Raw genomic sequence first — 11987 nt, 5'->3', positions numbered from 1 at the left:
CAGTAACTATAGAGGTCTCAAGGACCTCTATGGTGACCATCCTGACGCTATTGCGCGCACATGTCAGCTGTACAAAACAGCTGACCTGTCGTGACTTTGATGTGGGCTCAGCGCCGGAGCCCACATCAAAGGAGGAGACACGACATGCGCAGAACATGTTGCGTTTTTTACTGCAATGCGTTTTTTCCCCAGAAAAAACGCAACATATGCACAAAAATTGCGGAATGCATTATAAATGATGGGATGCATATGTATGCATTTTTAAATAGTTTTTATCGCATTTTTATAGCGAACAAACGCAAAAAAAATGCGAAAAATCCTGAACGTGTGCACACAGCCTCAAGGTGTATCTCCCCATCACACTCCATATGTGTCTCACTCATCATACTTCACGTCTCTTTCTCTCCCATCAGTCACTCTTAGGCCGGGGACACACACAACGTATAAAAAAAGGTCCGTTTTTGACGGACGAGAATCTCACAAATGTTACCAAAACAGTGATCCGTGTGCAGTGCGAGGATGCGATTTTCTCGCATCCAATGATCCGTGTGACATCCGTATGGCATCCGTATGGTGAGATTTTCTCAAACACTTGCAAAATGAGCAAATAATGGCTGAACCTTTCCTGTCACCTGCCCAATGCCTGAGAATTTCTCACAAGTCACACTGATGGTCCGTGTGCTGTGCGATTTTTCTCACCCCATAGACTTTCATTGGCGATTCTCGGCCAAGATACGCTGACAATCGCAGCATGCTGCGATTTCACTCGGATCCTGAATACGGCCGAGAAAATATCGGATGATGGGAGCTGCCCCATTGATTAACATTGGGACGAACGCTATGCGATTTTTTATCGCATTGCACTCGTCCGTATTACGGTTTAGTGTGACCCCGGCCTTAGCCATACAATGTATCTCTCCCCTCCCTCCATAATGCCTGGCTATGCACTGCAGAGCTGGAGCTCCTTCTTGTCTTCTTGAGGGATGAATCCCAGACAGCTCCTAATGCTGCTCCATGCACACCACATGTCTTCACTCTTCTTGGGTCCAGATGCTGCTGAGCCCACTGTGTTCTGCTCCTCTGTAAACTAGCTGTCACTCTGATGCAGTAACTGCTGGTGATAGCAGGTCACAGGGCAGTCACACACAAAATGGCTCTGCCCTGTGATGCTGCTCTTCATTCTTACTGTTGGAGCAGTAACTGCTGACATCACCATTTCCCTCCCCTTTTGGGTGGTCTAATATCCCTGGGGCAGAGCTGCTAAATCTTACTATAGCTGCTTGAGGTCTAAAACGGAAAATGCTCCCCCTAGTGGGAAATATGTATATTTGTAGAAAAATATATAATATTTTTCATATAGAAATGTTTGCAAACAGTGCAAACATTGCATTAATACATTTTAATTACTATTTTAAGCTTAATTTCATAAAAAAACAAAATACAAGAAAACTGGTGGCACCTTCCCTTTAAATGTACAGCCAATTTTTTTTTATTTCTCTGTGTTTTGGTTTGGAGAAGAGAAACTCCAGACATGGCTCCAGGAGGAGCTGAAACCATATATGATGGTCTGAGCAGGCAAATCTCTCAGTTAGAAGGACTTTGCTATATGTTATCTTTTTGTTTTACGTTATGCCAGAAAGGCCATGTTTACTTAGCTGAAGTGCTGAACCCTGATATGGTTTATGCTGTTCCATAATAAACAAGCAGGTGATTTACCACACAAAGCATTCCTGTGTCTACATTTTGAAGCTGCTGAGTCAACCCCCCACACTATTCTATATCCCTATTCTATTCTGACAGTTTGGCCTGTGAATTTACTGTACTCGGTTGATGAAATGTCGGGTTTCTTGTCAGATATGTGCCTAAAAATCGGTGGCACACACATAGTCCGTGTGATGTGCGGCGTTTTTTTGTCACACCCATAGACATGCATTGGCGAGTCTCATCCCATATACCGTATGTGGCCACTCCAACATGCTGCAATTTGTTTCCTCAGTTTGATCAGCACTGACTCATTTAATAACATTGGTGTGAGTGCACTGCGATGTTTTCTCACATTGCACTAGTTTGATTTATATGTTTGTGTGAGTGAGCTCTAAGTCTCCATATATATACTGCATAGTACCACTTCTGCCCTACAGTATATACTGGGTGTAATTTTCAGTATCTATATTATTTTGTACATATGCACTGCACAGTACCACTTCTACTGTTCTGTATACACTGTATGCTATCACTTCTGCTCTCCTGTATACACTGCACAGTACAACTTCTCCTCTCCTGCATATATACACTGCAAATTACCACTTCTCTCCTGTATACACTGTACAGTACCACTTCTCCTGTCCTATATATACACTGTACAGTATCACTTCTCCTCTCCTGTGTGTATACACTGCCCACTACTTCTCCTATCCTGTATATACTGCACATACCACTTCTCTCCTGCATATATACACTGCACAGTAACACTTTTCCTGTCCTGTATATACACTGCACAGTACTACTTCTCCTGTCCTGTATATATACACTGCACAGTACCACTCCTCCTGTATATATACACTGCACAGTACCACTCCTCCTGTCCTGTACATACACACTGCACAGTACCACTTCTCCTGTCCTGTATATATGCACTGCACAGTACCACTCCTCCTGTCCTGTATATACACTGCACAGTACCACTCCTCCTGTCCTGCATATATACACTGCACAGTACCACTCCTGCTGTATATATACACTGCACAGTACCACTCCTCCTGTATATATACACTGCACAGTACCACTCCTCCTGTATATATACACTGCACAGTACCACTCCTCCTGTATATATACACTGCACAGTACCACTCCTCCTGTATATATACACTGCACAGTACCACTCCTCCTGTATATATACACTGCACAGTACCACTCCTCCTGTATATATACACTGCACAGTACCACTCCTCCTGTATATATACACTGCACAGTACCACTCCTCCTGTATATATACACTGCACAGTACCACTTCTCCTGTCCTGTACATACACACTGCACAGTACCGCTCCTCCTGTCCTGTATATACACTGCACAGTACCACTCCCCCTGTCCTGTATATATACACTGCACAGTAACACTTCTCCTGTATATATACACTGCACAGTACCATTCCTCCTGTCCTGCATATATACACTGCACAGTACCACTTCTCCTATCCTGTATATACACTGCACAGTACCACTCCTCCTGTATATATACACTGCACAGTACCACTCCTCCTGTCCTGTATATATACACTGCACAGTACCACTCCTCCTGTCCTGTATATATACACTGCACAGTACCGCTCCTCCTGTCCTGTATATATACACTGCACAGTACCACTCCTCCTATCCTGTATATACACACTGCACAGTACCACTCCTCCTGTCCTGTATATATACACTGCACAGTACCACTCCTCCTATCCTGTATATATACACTGCACAGTACCACTCCTCCTGTCCTGTATATATACACTGCACAGTACCACTCCTCCTGTCCTGTATATATACACTGCACAGCACCACTCTTCCTGTCCTGTATATATACACTGCACAGTACCACTCCTCCTGTCCTGTATATATACACTGCACAGTACCACTTCTCCTGTCCTGTACATATACACTGCACAGTAACACTTCTCCTGTCCTATATATACACTGCACAGTAACACTTCTCCTGTATATATACACTGCACAGTACCACTCCTCCTGTCCTGCATATACCGTATACACTGCACAGTACCACTTCTCCTATCCTGTATATATACTGCACAGTACCACTCCTCCTGTATATATACACTGCACAGTACCACTCCTCCTATCCTGTATATACACACTGCACAGTACCACTTCTCCTTTCTGGTATATGCTGTACAGTACTACTACTCTCCTGTATACACTGCACAGTACCACTCCTCCTGTCCTGTATATATACACTGAACAGTACCACTCCTCCTGTCCTGTATATATACACTGAACAGTACCTCTCCTCCTGTCCTGTATATAGGCACTGCACAGTACCACTTCTCCTGTCCTGTATATATACACTGCACAGTACCACTCATCCTGTCCTGTATATATACACTGCACAGTACCACTCCTCCTGTCCTGTATATATACACTGCACAGTACCACTCCTCCTGTCCTGTATATATACACTGCACAGTACCACTCCTCCTGTCCTGTATATATACACTGCACAGTACCACTCCTCCTGTCCTGTATATATACACTGCACAGTACCACTCCTGCTGTCCTGTATATATACACTGCACAGTACCGCTCCTCCTGTCCTGTATATATACACTGAACAGTACCACTCCTCCTGTCCTGTACACCTAAGCAGATACAGTGGCAATTGTGGAGGAGGGGCGTCACTAGGGTCCCTATAAAATAGCCTCAGGCCACCACTGTCATACGGGTTTTGTCCTATCCATATGGGGGGCAGAGAGAGACGTAACAACAGTGAGGACCTTATGGTAGCTAATGCAAGTAGGGACCTACTACGTTACTGTGCGCAAGGGGAAGGCTACTGATTTCCACCTGGATAAGGGGACTATGGAATTGCCACCAGACCGGCCGGACCCTGCCTACCCTGTCATCCGGCACTCTGGATTGTGGATGCTGAAGCCTTCAGTAAAGGTAAAGAGACTGCACCCATTGTGTCCTCGTTATTCACCGTGCCTTGCAACATCCACCATCATCATCTACATGTTGTGAATTTCGCTCTTGGGCTCCCTCCGGTGGTTGTAAGTGGCACTTTTGTGAGTTCTGCTCTTGGGCTCCCTCCGGTGGTTTTAAGTGGAATGGCTGCTCCTTGGATTTAGCAGTCAGCAGCTTCTTCCACTGATTGTCTATTCTGCTCGGCTATTTAGCCTGGCCCTTTCCTTCTACTTGTTGCCACTTGTCAATGGTTCCTGGTTGGATTCACATCTCTTTGGATTTCCCTGTTTTCCTGACCAGTTCAGCAAAGTTAAGTCCTTGCTTGCTCTTTTCTGTCCACAGGTTGTGAACTTATCTGTTCTGTGCTTTCTATGTTTGTCCAGCTTGTCAGTATGAATTAATTCAGTGTAGCTGGAAGCTCTGGGAAGCAGATTTACCCTCCACACCTTTAGTCAGGTGTGGAGATTTTTGTAAACTCTGTGTGGATTTTTTGTAGTGTTTTATATTGACCGCACAGTATTCCATCCTGTCCTATCTATCTAGCTAGACTGGCCTCCTGTGCTCATCCTGGTTTCATTCTGTGTATGTCTTTTCCCTCTCCACTCACAGTCATTACTTGTGGGGGGCTATCTATCCTTTGGGGATTTTCTCTGAGGCAAGATAGTTTTCCTGTTTCTATCTTTAGGGGTAGTTAGATCTTAGGCTGTGACGAGGTGCCTAGGGAGTGTCAGGAGCATCCCACGGCTACTTCTACTGTTGTGTTGAGCTTAGGGACTTGTTATGGACCTGGTGGTTAAGAGCACCCGGAACGACCTGATGGTTAAACTAACACAGGACAAGCTCTGGGAAGTGGGAGCTCTGCTGACCGCAACCCCTAATCCTATCACACACACTAGAAATAGCTGTGGAGCGTACCTAACTCTGCCTAGACGCCTCTTCACAGCCTAAGAGCTAACTAGCCCTAGAGATAGAAAATAAAGCCTACCTTGCCTCAGAGAAATTCCCCAAAGGAAAAGGCAGCCCCCCACATATATTGACTGTGAGTTAAGATGGAATTCACAAACACAGAAATGAAACAGGATTCAGCAAAGAGAGGCCAGACTAACTAAACAGACAGAGGATAGGAAAGGTATCTTTGCGGTCAGCACAAAAACTACAAAAAGACCACGCAGAGTGTGCAAAAAGACCTCCAGACCTCCGCACCGACTCACGGTGCGGAGGTGCCACTCTGCATCCCAGAGGCAAAAACCCAGGAATTATCTTCCTGACCATAACCCTTCTATTTGACCAGGTACTGGAGTTACCGTGTCGAAATACGAGAATCCAAAATCTTCTCCACAACATACTCCAACTCCCCCTCGACCAACACCGGGGCAGGAGGATCAACGGAGGAAACCATAGGCGCCACGTATCTCCGCAATAACGACCTATGGAACACATTATGGATGGCAAAAGAAGCTGGAAGGGCCAAACGAAATGACACAGGATTGAGAACTTCAGAAATCTTATACGGACCAATGAAATGTGGCTTAAACTTAGGAGAGGAAACCTTCATAGGAACATAACGAGACGACAACCAAACCAAATCCCCATCACGAAGTCGGGAACCAACACAGTGCCGGCGGTTAGTGAAACGCTGAGCCTTCTCCTGGGACAATGTCAAATTGTCCACCACATGAGTCCAAATCTGCTGCAACCTGTCCACCACAGTATCCACACCAGGACAGTCCGAAGGCTCAACCTGCCCTGAAAAGAAACGAGGATGGAAACCAGAATTACAGAAAAAAGGCGAAACCAAAGTAGCCGAGCTGGCCCGATTATTAAGGGCGAACTCAGCCAAAGGCAAGAAGGACACCCAATCATCCTGATCAGCAGAAACAAAGCATCTCAGATATGTTTCCAAAGTCTGATTAGTTCGTTCAGTTTGGCCATTTGTCTGAGGATGGAAAGCCGAAGAAAAAGACAAATCAATGCCCATCTTAGCACAAAAGGACCACCAAAACCTCGAAACAAACTGGGAACCTCTGTCCGAGACGATGTTCTCCGGAATGCCATGCAAACGAACCACATGCTGGAAAAACAATGGCACCAAATCAGAGGAGGAAGGCAATTTAGACAAGGGTACCAAATGGACCATCTTAGAGAAGCGATCACAAACCACCCAAATGACCGACATCCTTTGAGAGACAGGGAGATCTGAAATAAAATCCATGGAAATATGCGTCCAGGGCCTCTTCGGGACTGGCAAGGGCAAAAGCAACCCACTGGCACGAGAACAGCAGGGCTTAGCCCGAGCACAAGTCCCACAGGACTGCACAAAAGAACGCACATCCCGTGACAAAGAAGGCCACCAAAAGGATCTGGCCACCAAATCTCTGGTACCAAAGATTCCAGGATGACCAGCCAACACCGAACAATGAACCTCAGAGATAACTCTACTAGTCCATCTATCAGGGACAAACAGTTTCTCCGCTGGACAACGGTCAGGTCTATCAGCCTGAAACTTCTGCAGCACCCGCCGCAAATCAGGGGAGATGGCAGACAAAATTACCCCCTCTTTTAGAATACCCGCCGGCTCAGGAACACCCAGAGAGTCAGGCACAAAACTCCTTGACAGGGCATCAGCCTTCACATTCTTAGAGCCCGGAAGGTACGAAACCACAAAATCAAAACGGGAGAAAAACAGCGACCATCGAGCCTGTCTAGGATTCAACCGTTTGGCAGACTCGAGATAAGTCAAATTCTTGTGATCCGTCAAGACCACCACGCGATGCTTGGCTCCTTCAAGCCAATGTCGCCACTCCTCGAATGCCCACTTCATGGCCAACAACTCTCGATTGCCAACATCATAATTGCGCTCAGCAGGCGAGAACTTTCTAGAAAAGAAGGCACATGGTTTCATCACCGAGCCATCAGAACTTCATTGCGACAAAACAGCCCCTGCTCCAATCTCAGAAGCATCAACCTCGACCTGAAACAGGAGCGAAACATCTGGCTGGCACAACACAGGGGCAGAAGAAAAACGACGCTTCAACTCCTGAAAAGCCTCTACAGCCGCAGAGGACCAATTGACCACATCAGCACCTTTCTTGGTCAAATCAGTCAACGGTTTAGCAACACTAGAAAAATTAGCGATGAAGCGACGGTAAAAATTAGCAAAGCCCAGGAACTTCTGCAGGCTCTTCACAGATGTCGGCTGAGTCCAATCATAAATGGCCTGAACTTTAACAGGGTCCATCTCGATAGTAGAAGGGGAAAAAATGAAACCCAAAAATGAAACCTTCTGAACTCCAAAGAGACATTTAGACCCCTTCACAAACAAGGAATTCGCACGAAGGACCTGGAACACCATTCTGACGTGCTTCACATGAGACTCCCAATCATCCGAAAAGACCAAAATATCATCCAAATATACAATCATGAATCTATCCAGGTACTCTCGGAAGATGTCATGCATTAAGGACTGAAACACAGATGGAGCATTATGTTAAGTCCTTCTCAGTCCCTGGCTTACTAGAGGTAGGGATCCTGAGTAAATGACACGCAAACAAGGTATTGTGTGATCATATACAGGGGAAGCCCAGGAGCACATCTCTCTCTCTGGGCTTTGCCCTTCCTTTATATAGAAAAGAATTATTCTTTTACAGACATGCGCACAAGCGCTCATATTTCACTATCTCTTACATAAACAATCTATACCAGTCTTTATCAGTAGAAAGTTACATCATCTGGAAGGTGAATGAAAGGCTGCTATTGAAAGAAGGAATGCACACATGATTACTTCCATAAAAGGAAATGTCAAGTCAGCAGAAATGTATCTTGTTGTAAGCGAGATTTCTCAGGAAGAAGACAAGATGGATTCCTTTAGTTCAGTCTGATCTCCACAATTCCCCCCTTTGACATTTTCTTTTATTTATTTTATTTTATTACCACAGGGCCAAAGACAAAGCCTTTATTTGGTATTACACATGTACATGCTTGTATTCAATAAGAGAATCAAATCTAGTATTAATTCTTCCGTTTAACTCTCGCAACCTTTTCTTTGTTTTGCAATAAGTACAGATATTACAAAGGGATAGCAAAATAAGCGCAATAATCAGTATTAGCAAAGGATAACATAAGAGAAGAAGGAAAAAAAACTTTATACTCTTGCATCTATTACACAAAGTTTATCTGTGCATACTGAGATACTCTTGAGCACAATCTGGAATAGTACGTATATGACTACAATAATCATAACTATATGTATTATGCTCTGCATAATCCCAGCAACCCACCCACCGATTCCTCTGAACCAGTTGGCTGGGTTAAGAAAAGAAAAGGTATCTGACCACCAGCTATCCTTATTCTGGTCATTGTCTTTGTCATACTGATCTCTGAGTCGTTGTACGTCCTTTAATTTAAATGTCATACTCATAGTACTATTCGGGTCTATATAATGACAGCAGGTGGGTCCGATGATTTGACACATACCCCCTTGTGAGGCAGTTAGGTAATCCAATACCAGGGTATGTTGGTTAGTGACTATTATAAGCTGATTCTGTACAGCTATACTAGTGTTTAGTATATCCAATATATCCCAGATCTGATCATCTAGATAATCCGTGGCTCTAACTAATTTATCCCACATCTGTGTTAACATAGGATAAATAAAAATGGTACTAGCAATTTTGTTAGGAATTCCCATTTGTACTATATGTGGCCTCCCCGAGGGACGTGGTGAGTTATCTGCAGCTCTTTTATACAGTGTGTGCTTGGGCACGGCTTGCATATTCACTTGTTTATTTGAAATTATGAATGTAGCCGGGGTTAGGCGTCCTAATGTACAAGTACCCTTTATACCTACGGGAAGCCATTTATATGCTCCTTCTCCGCATATCCAAAATGTACCTTCAGGCAGATCCCATAGAGCTGAGTGCTGCAATACCAATCTGTGAGCCAAGTCCACAAATCTAGATACATTCTGAAGCATACACCAAGAGGGTTTTTGTCCCAAGGGGCTACAGTACCCGGCTGCGGGATTCCCACATACAGGCATTCCTTTGATATACTCATCGGATTTATTACAAACCAGGTTCCCCAGCTTACTTGTACAACTGTTTGCATCACCTTGGGGGAACAATTTAGAATGTTTCCATTTTCTATTATGTATGTATCTTTCCAATACTACAGGTTTGAAAGCATCAGAGGGGGGGACGGTTGTACTGAAACTAAGCTGTAGATTTTCTGTGGGGACCTGTCCTAAATTAGTTAATCCAGTCTTATTTCTAGGTACCCATTTTCCTCCCCTAAATGCTAAATATTGTAGATGTGTGTTACTCCCTGAGAGATTACCCTGCCACCAAGGAAATTCTACCCATCCCACAATTGGTATGGCGATTGTAGTATTCCACAGCCTAGCATTACCAATTTGGTTGTTGGCCAGGTTGTCTGAACAATTAGGCCAAGCGAATATTTCTTCTGCTAATACGGGAACTGCTAGAAAAGGTATACTTGTGGCTGATACCGGCGAATGGGTACAGATCCAACAATCTGTCAGGGTTTGTGTATTGTTTAACAAGTCATGCACTAACTTTCTATGATGTTGTACGAATCTATTGTTCAAAGGGGCTAGAGAATTCAGTCTATCCCACGCCTCCGTTGAGGTTATCATTATTAACATCAATATCATGAGTTTATACTGCTTTTCTTGCAATGGCTTGCATGTATCCATGATGCCTTTCCTTCAAGCTTGACTGATGTAGGTGTTGTCAACAGGACTTGGAAGGGTCCGTCAAACCTTGGTTCTAGAGCCTTTCTGGTGTGTCTTTTTACATAGACTTGATCACCTGGTTCCAACTTGTGACTTCCTTCTGTGTTGTCAGGATCTGGAAGGGAAGCAAAAACTTGTGCATGCACCTTAGTTAATTGTTTCTGAAGATTTTGCACATAAGAAGTCAATGACTCAATATTTAACACAAGTTTCTGTGGAAAATAACATCCTAAATTGGCAGTCCTGCCAAACAAAATTTCATATGGAGACAGTTTAGTCTTACCCCTTGGGGTATTGCGTATTGAGTAAAGGGCCAGTGGAAGGCATTCTGTCCAAGGCTTTCCTGTTTCAGCCATGGCTTTCTGTATTTTTAATTTTAAAGTTCCATTCATGCGTTCCACCTTACCAGAACTTTGAGGATGGTACGGAGTGTGTAACTGACTTTCAACACCCAACATTTTCAGTACATTTTGAAATATTTCTCCAGTGAAATGAGTACCCCTATCTGACTCGATCACTTCAGGGAGACCGTAACGGGGTATCAGTTCGGCAACTAGCTTTACAGCAGTGTTTTTAGCTGAAGCCTTCCGAACTGGATAGGCCTCTGGCCACCCCGAGAACATGTCCACACATACCAACACATACTCATACCCATTACTTTTTGGCAGCTGGATAAAGTCTATTTGTAATCGCTGAAACGGGTAGAGAGGTCGGACGTGGTGCTTCATAGGGGTCTTTGTTGTCTGTCCGGGATTATGTGCCAGGCATATAGCGCATGCAGCACAATAGTCTCTTGCATAGTTGCCAAAACCTGGAGCCAACCAGACTTGCTTTGCCAGTAGTGTCATTGCATTTGCAGACACATGAGTAGGGTGGTGCAGTCCACCAACTACAATCGGATACCAGGCTCTAGGTAGACATATTAGTCCATCTTTCTTCCAAATTCCCGCTTGTTCTTCTGCCCCTTCCTTTTTCCACCTGTCCCTCTCCTCTTCTCCTGCATCTTCCTGTGCTTGTCTCAGTCTATCTTCAGTATTTTCTGTGGGGTTTACAGTATGAACCTGTTGTAAGGGTTTGACAGCTGCTGCTTTGGCTGCTTTATCAGCCCTATCATTTCCCCTAGATTCCCTAGTGTCGAGTCTCACATGTGCAGCTACCTTGATTACTGCTACTTCTTTTGTTTCTTGTGCAGCCTCTAAGATCTGTTTGATCAGAGAAGCATGTTTTACAGGTTGTCCTGACGCTGTCATGTAACCTCTAGCTCTCCAGATTACTCCAAAATCAAACACAATACCATGTGCATACCTAGAATCAGTGTATATATTAGCTGTCTGGTTCTCAGCTATTTTAAGAGCTTCAATCAATGCTGTTAGTTCTGCTTCTTGTGCAGACTGTTTCGGTGGAAGTGGTTCTGCTTTGAGAGTTTCAGATTCTGACACAACTGCATACCCTGTATGGAAGTTACCTGTGTCATCTGCAAACCTACTACCATCTATAAACAGCTCTAAATCTGGATTTTGAAGTGGTGTTTCGGATACATTGGGTAA

The sequence above is a fragment of the Ranitomeya imitator genome, chromosome 3 (genome assembly GCF_032444005.1).
Source record: "Ranitomeya imitator isolate aRanImi1 chromosome 3, aRanImi1.pri, whole genome shotgun sequence".
In the NCBI taxonomy this organism is placed as follows: Eukaryota; Metazoa; Chordata; class Amphibia; order Anura; family Dendrobatidae; genus Ranitomeya; species Ranitomeya imitator.
Note: the sequence above shows the minus strand (reverse complement) of the source record.